Source organism: Bemisia tabaci, chromosome 8 (assembly GCF_918797505.1).
Source record: "Bemisia tabaci chromosome 8, PGI_BMITA_v3".
Lineage (NCBI taxonomy): Eukaryota > Metazoa > Arthropoda > Insecta > Hemiptera > Aleyrodidae > Bemisia > Bemisia tabaci.
Window position 1 is genome coordinate 22,019,226 of NC_092800.1, and position 8,878 is coordinate 22,028,103.

Below are 8,878 nucleotides of genomic sequence, written 5' to 3' on the forward strand. Positions count from 1 at the left end.
TCCAGCAATGATGCCGAGTTCCAACAACGTTGTCAGATTCGAGATGACAATGCATCACTTATTAACATGATTCGAGCGAAAAAAACATTATTTCTTGATTAATGTGTCAGCTCGATGGGGCAGAATGGGTTACGTCACGTAATGGATGCTTCAAGTAACGTCACAGAAAACGAGACAGGTGATTGGTCAATCGTATCAGCTAAACGTTTTCCCCCTAATGAATAGGCAACCGCAACGATTATATGAGAAAACATTAATCCTCCGTGTATGATTGCTAAAAGAAGGGTGACGTCACGATAAAGGAGCTATGGTACATGAAAAACCTGAGGAGAGAAGTCTTTTAGGAAAAATTGCTTCAATTCATGCTTAAAAGTAACGTCATTGGTCAACCGTAGACAACCCCAGCCTTCCCTTATACGGTGGGTAACGTCATGTAATAACTGTTTAGAGCGATGTCGCATACTACGAGACACGTCATTGGCCCAGCATATTAATTAAAAATGGTTCCTCGGACTGATCATCAACCCGCAACAAAATAGCATATTTCATACATGATTTGAGTCTTAGGGTTGCTTTTGCATTGAGTTCATCTTTTTCGACAAGATTGAACTTGTCCACCCACCTATAATATCCCGTTAATAATTCAAATCTTCCCGCCGTTCAAGTAAAGCAACGCTCTGTAGTAAGATTAATTCATTTGCTACGGACATGGAGCCAGAGTTAGTTTCTCCAATGAGAAGGTACACAGTGAGCTAGAGGCAGCGCACCCATGTGCGACGAGGTTTGATGCTCCTTGATGGTTATACAGCATGAAGAGGTTTTTGGTTTCGATAAAAAGTTAACAATTTCGTGTGGGATGAAGCTGAAAATTCAAATCTTCCCGGTGACCCACGTTTAAAGCAACGTTGCACAGTATGGATGGTTCATTTTCTACCGACAATTAACTAGAGTCTGTTTCACCAGTAAAGTGTATGTTATATTAAATGTGAAATGTCATTGCCTCCTACAGTGACAAATTCGCTCCCTCCTCCCCACTTAAGTATGCGAAAAAGTGATGCTTGAGGAAGGGGGAAAAAATTGTAAAATAATTGATCAGATATGCGCGTCGTCGCTTCCATCTTACCACGATTACGGAGTCATGATCCGCGATACTTGATTACTCTCAAGGTCGAGGAGCAATGACCTTTCCTTTTTCAGACTATTCAACTTTTGCATCGACAAGATTGAACCTGTCGCAATTTCCCGCTTAAAATTCAAATTTTCCCAGTGACCAACGCATGGATAGTTTTGATGCCGCTCATTGCTCCGTAAGTCCAATTAGCTCCAACAACGTTGCCGGATTCGAGATGACATTGCGACATTTCACGACATGATTCGAGGGAAAAATCATAATTTCTTGGTCAACATGACAGCTGGGTGGGGTGACGTCACATAATGGATGCTTCGAGTGACGTCACACAAAATGGATAGGCAACGAGTAACTGGGTAAAGCTGAGTCCTCTCGTGTGGTAAGGGACCTATGTTGCACGAAAAACCCTGTGAAGATAAGTTCTTTGAGGATAAATTTCCTAAATTCATGCTGAGAGTAATGTCATTGATCTTCCGTATTAACTAAAGCTAATGCCTGAATGGGTAGGCAATCTGCAACGAGACCCCTCCCCTCCCGAACATGATCGTGAAGAGAACGGGTGACGTAACGTTATGCTAAAGAAGCTATGCCACGTGGAAAACTCTACGAAGATGGGACCTTTTAGGGAAAATGTCATTTCCACTCGAAGCAACACTGCTTTACTTAGTTTGAAAGTGCGTTCTGATTGGATAGTCCCAGCAACGTTGTCAGATTCGAGATGAAATTGAGACGTTTCATAACATGATTCGACCGAAAATCATGTTGTCTTGTTCAATGTGACGGCTGGGTGGGGGCTCACGCGATTCGAAAGAAAATCATATTTTCTGTTCAATGTAGCGGCTGGCTGACATCAGAGACGAGGGGTGAGTGATCGATTATCGATATTTCCCCATTAGAAGCTATGGTAAAGAATCGATTATGAAGGTGATCGTTGCGAACAGCCTGTCTATCGATCCTCCTCCATAGGTATAAATGGCAGATCAATCGATATATCTCAAAGCATGCCACGCCACTGGTCAACATGATTCGAAAGAAAATCATTTTTTCTTGTTCAATATGACATCTGGGTGCGGGCTAACATGATTCGAAAGAAAATAATTTTTTCTTGTTCAATGTGGTAACTTGCCCCTCATTAATTCAAATTTTCTAGTTCAACTTTCAACCCTGGTAGCGTTACAACTGAAAAAACATGGTTGACATGTCATACAATAAAACACTCCCAACACCCTGGAATAATTCCGATTTTTCTGCACAATTTTACAACATTGGTGACGTCATAACATAAAACATTGTTGCCAGATTGTATACTATAACTTACATATCACATATCCACCATCGCGAAATAATTCGGATTAGTCTGTCGGATTCGCACAGTCTGACAGCTGGGTGCGGGCTACTTCCCATATTCTAGCTACTTACATGCATGAAATATTGAATATCGACAGTGTAAGTCAGTAACTACGTATCTCCATTTACCACGTTGCAGACTTCCTGCCATGCTTCATTTTGGTTCAGAGAGACGCTTTTTGGGTCATAATCCATTAACTATTGAAAGAGCGGGCTCATTAGAAATCGGTACCTCCATTGGAATCCACAAAACTCATGGAAATGGACCCAATGAATCTCTTGAACCAGCCAAGACAATAAAAATCTATAAGTCGAGGAGACTGCGTACATATCGATAACGAATGTACAAAACCATGTATCTCAATTGCGGTTATCCGCACCCATTTTGTCATGGGAACGGAGTTCCCCATGATATTACAATCGTTCCGTTGCTATCGCTATGGGATTCCCTATGCCTCTGCGACCTTGAGCGTTTCGCCCAGTCCTCGATTTTTGGTTGATTTTCCGATGTATCAAAAACCGTTGTATTTTTTAGCCAATCATGTCTCTACGTCAAGTTGTGTTGATTTCTAAAATTCGCTTTCAGCGAGTTTTTTTCCACCTTGAGATGTCGTGTCTGGCTGGTAAATCTGCGCAGAACCACGAAGTTCCGATTTTGGGCAAATTCTTTTTTTTGGGAGGTTCTGATTGGTTATTTTTCGCCATCAGTTTTCTGTTCGTTGGTGCATAAGATCGCCTACCTCGTTGCTCTTGAGAAGCCGCCATTATCCCACCTCAAATTTTAAACATAGATATAAAGAAATAATAACCATCGTACAAGGTGGAAAATTTCTCTGGAGGACCCGTTACGGATATATGAGCCAAAATCAGAACTCGATTGATGGATTTAATCCATGAATACAGAAATATTGCCTCAGCTTACTGTCGCGATCGCAAATGCACGCTGAGATGAACCTTGTGACACATGACAGCATAGGTAAACAATGTCTCACAGAGTAATGCGCTTAATGCGCTGTCTCTTAGCACGCCAGTGGCCGAACCGTTGAAATCTCAAGGACTTCTTTTGTGAAGCCCCGCTCAGCGTCCGAGATCACTTAACTGTTCTCTTTTTCTCCATTTTCATCCGAGCGGCGAGATAGCTCAGTTAGCTACGCTACTGTTCTGACTCTGGGAGAGCTTCACTACTTGTGCGAGCGGGGATTCGAATCTCGTAGGGAACAGCTAATTTTTACTGGTTGTATTGAATGTTTTAGACCAATAATCTAACAATAATTAATACTTGGCAACTTAGGAAGCACATAGGTCCCTTACGATGCGTATTCGGGCATATGTGTAGAGTAAAAATATCATACGTAGGGTGTCCCAAAAGTACCGGGACTGGTTCTGTAACTTCAAAAGTAAGATAGATACAGACATTATTTTGGTCTCATTTTAAAGATCAACTCAATACCTATCGATTAAAACCAAGATCAGCTCAATCGAATAAAAATTGACCGAGTTATGACAATTTGAAATTAGCGAGGAAAGTTTACCCCTACAGTTTTTAGGAAGATTTTTCGCTTACCAGGATTCAAAAAGTTAATATTCCTATCCACTTTCCTCCGAATCTTCCATAACTTCCTTTTGCTTTTCAAAGTACCGTCCATCAAACCGGATGCACTTTTTCATGCGCTCTTGCCACTTATCCAACATTGTTTTCCTGAATTCTTCCTCTGGGATGGAGTTGAAGAAGTTTTGAATTGCATTCTGGATTTCGGTCTTCGATACGAATCTTCGTCCGTGAAGCTCCTTTTTAAGCGTAGGAAACATCCAAAAATCACATGGAGCCAAGTCAGGGCTATAAGGGGGATGAGGGATTGTTTCAACTCCATTTTTACTCATAAATTCACGTGTTAAGCTCGATGTGTGAGGCCGCGCATTGTCTTGATGGAGTATCCACGAAGCTTTCAAGTCCGACCGTTTCCGGGAAATGTGCATTCTCAACTCCTTTAGTACTTTGCAATAATACGCACTGTCAACTGTTGTGTTTGATGATACAAAATGTTGATAAATGACACCTCGAAAATAAAAAAACACAATACGCATCACTTTATGGGCCGACTTTTCGATTTACGGCGATGAAGAATCTTCCTTAAAACCCGTAGGCGTAAACTTTCCTCGCTGATTTCAAATTGCCATGACTCGGTCAATTTTTATCCGATTGAGCTGATCTTGGTTTTAATCGATAGGTATTGAGTTGATCTTTAAAATGAGATCAAGATCATGTCTGTATCTATCTTACTTTCGAAGTTACAGAACAAGTCCCGGTGCTTTTGGGACACCTTATGTACCTATACTTTACGCGAACTTTAAGCGAACCTGAAACTTAAATGCGTTAACTTCCGAAAACCATATATAATCCAACGAAAATAAATAATTGGTACATAACAGCTTTCTTGTATGCAAAGAAAATAATTAAAAATGTTAAAAAAGAGATGTCAACACAAAATTACATAGCCCCTTCAATTCAGAAGATACTGCAAACGAACTGTACCTTAACGATTTCATATCCCAGAAGCTAACGTTCCCATGACGAATATTGCTATCGCTAGCGATTGCAAAATCCAACTTGTTACTTTTTCGAGGAGAAACAAGCCACTTATAAGACTTGAAATGTCTACAGCAAATTTTGCCAGCAAAAGAGAAATATCAAGGAGAACTTTGAAAAATGTCGTTGACTATAGTCTCCCCAAGAGGAAATCAAGCATGACGGGAAGTGTGCGACGCCGCAAACAGAGATGGTCTCGCGCTTTATGGCCATCGATGTGTATGTATCTACCCTGCGGCTCGATTATTGAAACTATGCCGGCTTGACAAAGATAGACATAGCCCTATCTCAACTATGTAATATATCGCATTTCGATGTCGTATCGGGCTGTTTTAAAATTCCATCAATCAGCCCGCTGGGCTTTTGCCTTTAGCAAATAAACGAGCAGTTTTCAACATGCAAAATCCTCTCTTCCTCTCTATTCTAATAAAATTATTTTTAAGATGCTCGATGGGCGGGGTGAGGAAGGGGAGTAAGACGCTCGATTGGCTGGAGTTCAAAGTTCGTAAGTGGAAATCCTCTTTATTCTAATAAAATCATTTTAAAGACGCTCGATTGGCTGGAGTTTAAAGTCCGTAAGTGGAAATCCTCTCTATTCTAATAAAATCATTTTATAGACGCTCGATGGACGGGGTGAGGAAGGGGAGTAAGACGAGTAAGCAGTGGCCTTTAGGGGCGCGCAGCGCCCAGTGGTTGAGCCGCGTAGCGGCCAGAGGGCGCCGGGGCGGACCTCCTAGTAAGTTGATAACAGAAAATTATCCCAGATCCTTGCCTAAAAACGACCGAGTCAAAGCAAAATTCATCAAAACAGAAAAGCTATCATTGAATTAACACTATGCTACATTCGTTCAGCTCCATCAATTTAAAAATGTTGTTGTTGTTGTTATTTTGTACGTAAACATTTTTTTGTAAAATATGATTTAAGAGCGATCTCTGAAAAACGGGAATTTTACATCCTTCAATTTGACGAAAAAAGGCGGTGGAAAATGCTCAGTATTGCCTCTAACAAGGCTTTAGAAAAGAAAGGGGGTTGTTTGCGATGAATTTCACCCTGGATCCTCTTATTTACAAAAATGCAAGTTGTTGAGACCTCTCCACTCAATAATCACGATTAAAGCGAGACATATCTTCAAAGTAATGATGGCTGAATGGTGTTTTAGCACTCGTAATTCAAAATCATAAAACGAACAAGAGGCTTCATATTCGAAAAAGGAAATGGATTTTAAAACTCATTCTCCAATCATTTACGATGATGGTCTTGAAGTAAAGAAAGGAAGGAAAGCTGGGGCGAACGGATATCCAAATTTCACGCACTTCACAGATAGAACTGCACTGAAAGAGACCAGATTTACAATAAGAGAAGATCCAAAGTAGGATATGAATTTCCCGAGGAACAACCAACCTTTTTTACACTGGACGATTCAAAGGAACTCCTGGATGTTATCTACGGAACACGAGAAAACTTCAAACACTATAACTGCACTTCCTCTTGGGTGCCTTATACTGATTAAAAGCGTGTCTACAGGAACCATTCGTTTATATAGAGCAATGGCTGAAACGGCACTATGGTATGGTCACCACGGACCTGTTACTGGACCTAGGGTAATTAATTACAAATGTCAAAAAAAAGTTGTCCGCGGCGCCTTGTGCTATGCCGCGCGTGTACGCTCTACCATTTTTAGTGACCTGCGCGTGCGCCTTTTGGTGTAACCGTTCCCGGTAAAAATGCGAAAAAATACAGCCAGGCATCCTGACGTTTGACATTTCAACATTTTCCTCCTAAAATTAAACGTTTTTCCGTACCACGGAAGAACTACAATTTATGGATCGACTTTGTAGTTGTAAAAATAATTTTACACAAAATAATTCATTTTACTTTTTTGTGAAAAGAAAAGGAAAATCATTTTTTGATGTGATAGAGCACACAAAAACCTGGTTTTGGTGTTTTAAATTTTTTTATTTAGCCTTGTTTACCCATGTTTTAATCTACTTCTATTGTATTTTTTGAATTTTTAAAACCAATCTTCTCTCAGAAATCTATAATGAGGGATTTTTCCCTCTTTAAGACTGTCCCAAAATCACGCTGCTCCAAAGTAACGCTTTTTACGCGCCACCCTCCGCTGTTTTGCTCTGTAAAAATTTTGAACACGATAAGACAGTATCCTTCATCATTCGTGCTTACTTTCCTAGCCTTGCGTTCAAGTCCTTAGATGCTTCCTTGTCCTCTCATCAAAATTCTGTCATATCTACACAAAAACGCACGAAAGTGAGTTATTTACCGAACATGAAAACATCCCGAGCAGTGGGATGGGACCAAATGAATATGGATGCTTACTTTTCTAACCTTGCGTTCAAGTCTCTAGACATTTCCTCAACATTCGGTCCGATTGACACATAAATGTATGAGAGTAAGTTATACACCGCCCATGAAAACATTCATAGCAGTGAAATGGAACCAAATAATATTGCAATTCTTATAAAGTGGTCAAAGACGGGTGAGGCGTTGGATTATTTTATCACAAATGGTCGGTCAGTCCACTGACGTAATAGCGCAACCTCTAATTTGAGTTGAGCCTTTTCGTTCATGTAGCTTCATGTTTTGCGAGGCTCTCGTAAAATTGGAGTTACGTCAAAAGAGTAATAATACGTTTTTGCTAATCGGACTATTTTATAGAGTTTACGAATGGGTATAAGCTTGTGTCATTTTACTCGAAATTCTTCCCCAACTTCAAATTGAGGTGTTGGGTGTTGGGTGTTGGGTGCGATGTTTTAGAATCTCCAACGCTGATTTACATTTTAGGGAGGGAAATATTGGGTAAATTTACTAATATTTTACGTTTTCAGCATTGTAAAATTATAAAGAATGATTCAGTGAAAGTTTCAACAAATTACACACATTAGTTTTGATCCTCCATAAACGTTAGCGGCGATTTTGAGGCATCGTAACCGAGAAATGCCCTTTTTGCACCCAGCACTACAATTATAGTTTATTCTTACTGAATTCGGTTCGAATTATTATTTGTCATAATTTTTAAATTTGTTAAAATAATATTTAAGAATAAGTTCCTACGCTGGCTCCATTCTCGCACAAAGATACTAAATTCAGATACAGGTTTCAAAGTAATAAAGGTGTGAAATACAAGAATGTGGCTTATTCTGTCAAACTTTTAGCATTCCTTTTATAAAATTTTGGAAAGATATCAGCGCCATTTAATCGATACAGTATCATTGCAAATGCATTGTATCTTGATATGACTTTTAGAGTTTCAATCTCCATTTTTCTGTTTCAAACTCTTCATTTTTTTCAGAATCAAATCGCAAAGAATAAAACAGAATCCTTTGAATACATTTTTTACTTCCAGTTTGTTCACCTTTATTTATTTTATTTTTTGTTCATCTTTAGTCTTATAAAACACAAAAATTCTGTGATCTGCATCACTCGATTCACGAAAGTAAGTTATGCTTTATAAGGGTCATGCTTCTTCTTTTTTTATACATTTAAAATAAACTATTTTGTGACTTTAGTTCTCCACAAGTCTGATCAAATTAACGATAGTTTTTTCCTTACCTCTTTCTATTCTAATGGAAAAATCGCTTTATTATTTAACAATTCTTCCTCTTAATTTTTCCTCACAGATTTGAAAGTGCGGTCCATCGCTTACTTTTTTTTCACATCAACACAAAAAAGATCAAGAAAATATTAATTCTTACAATTGAATTTGGAGAAGAAGATGCTGACTCTGGGATTAGATATCCGAAAGGTGATCAAACTTCACTGAATAGAGAATAACTTCAAGTTAAAGTCACAAAATGAA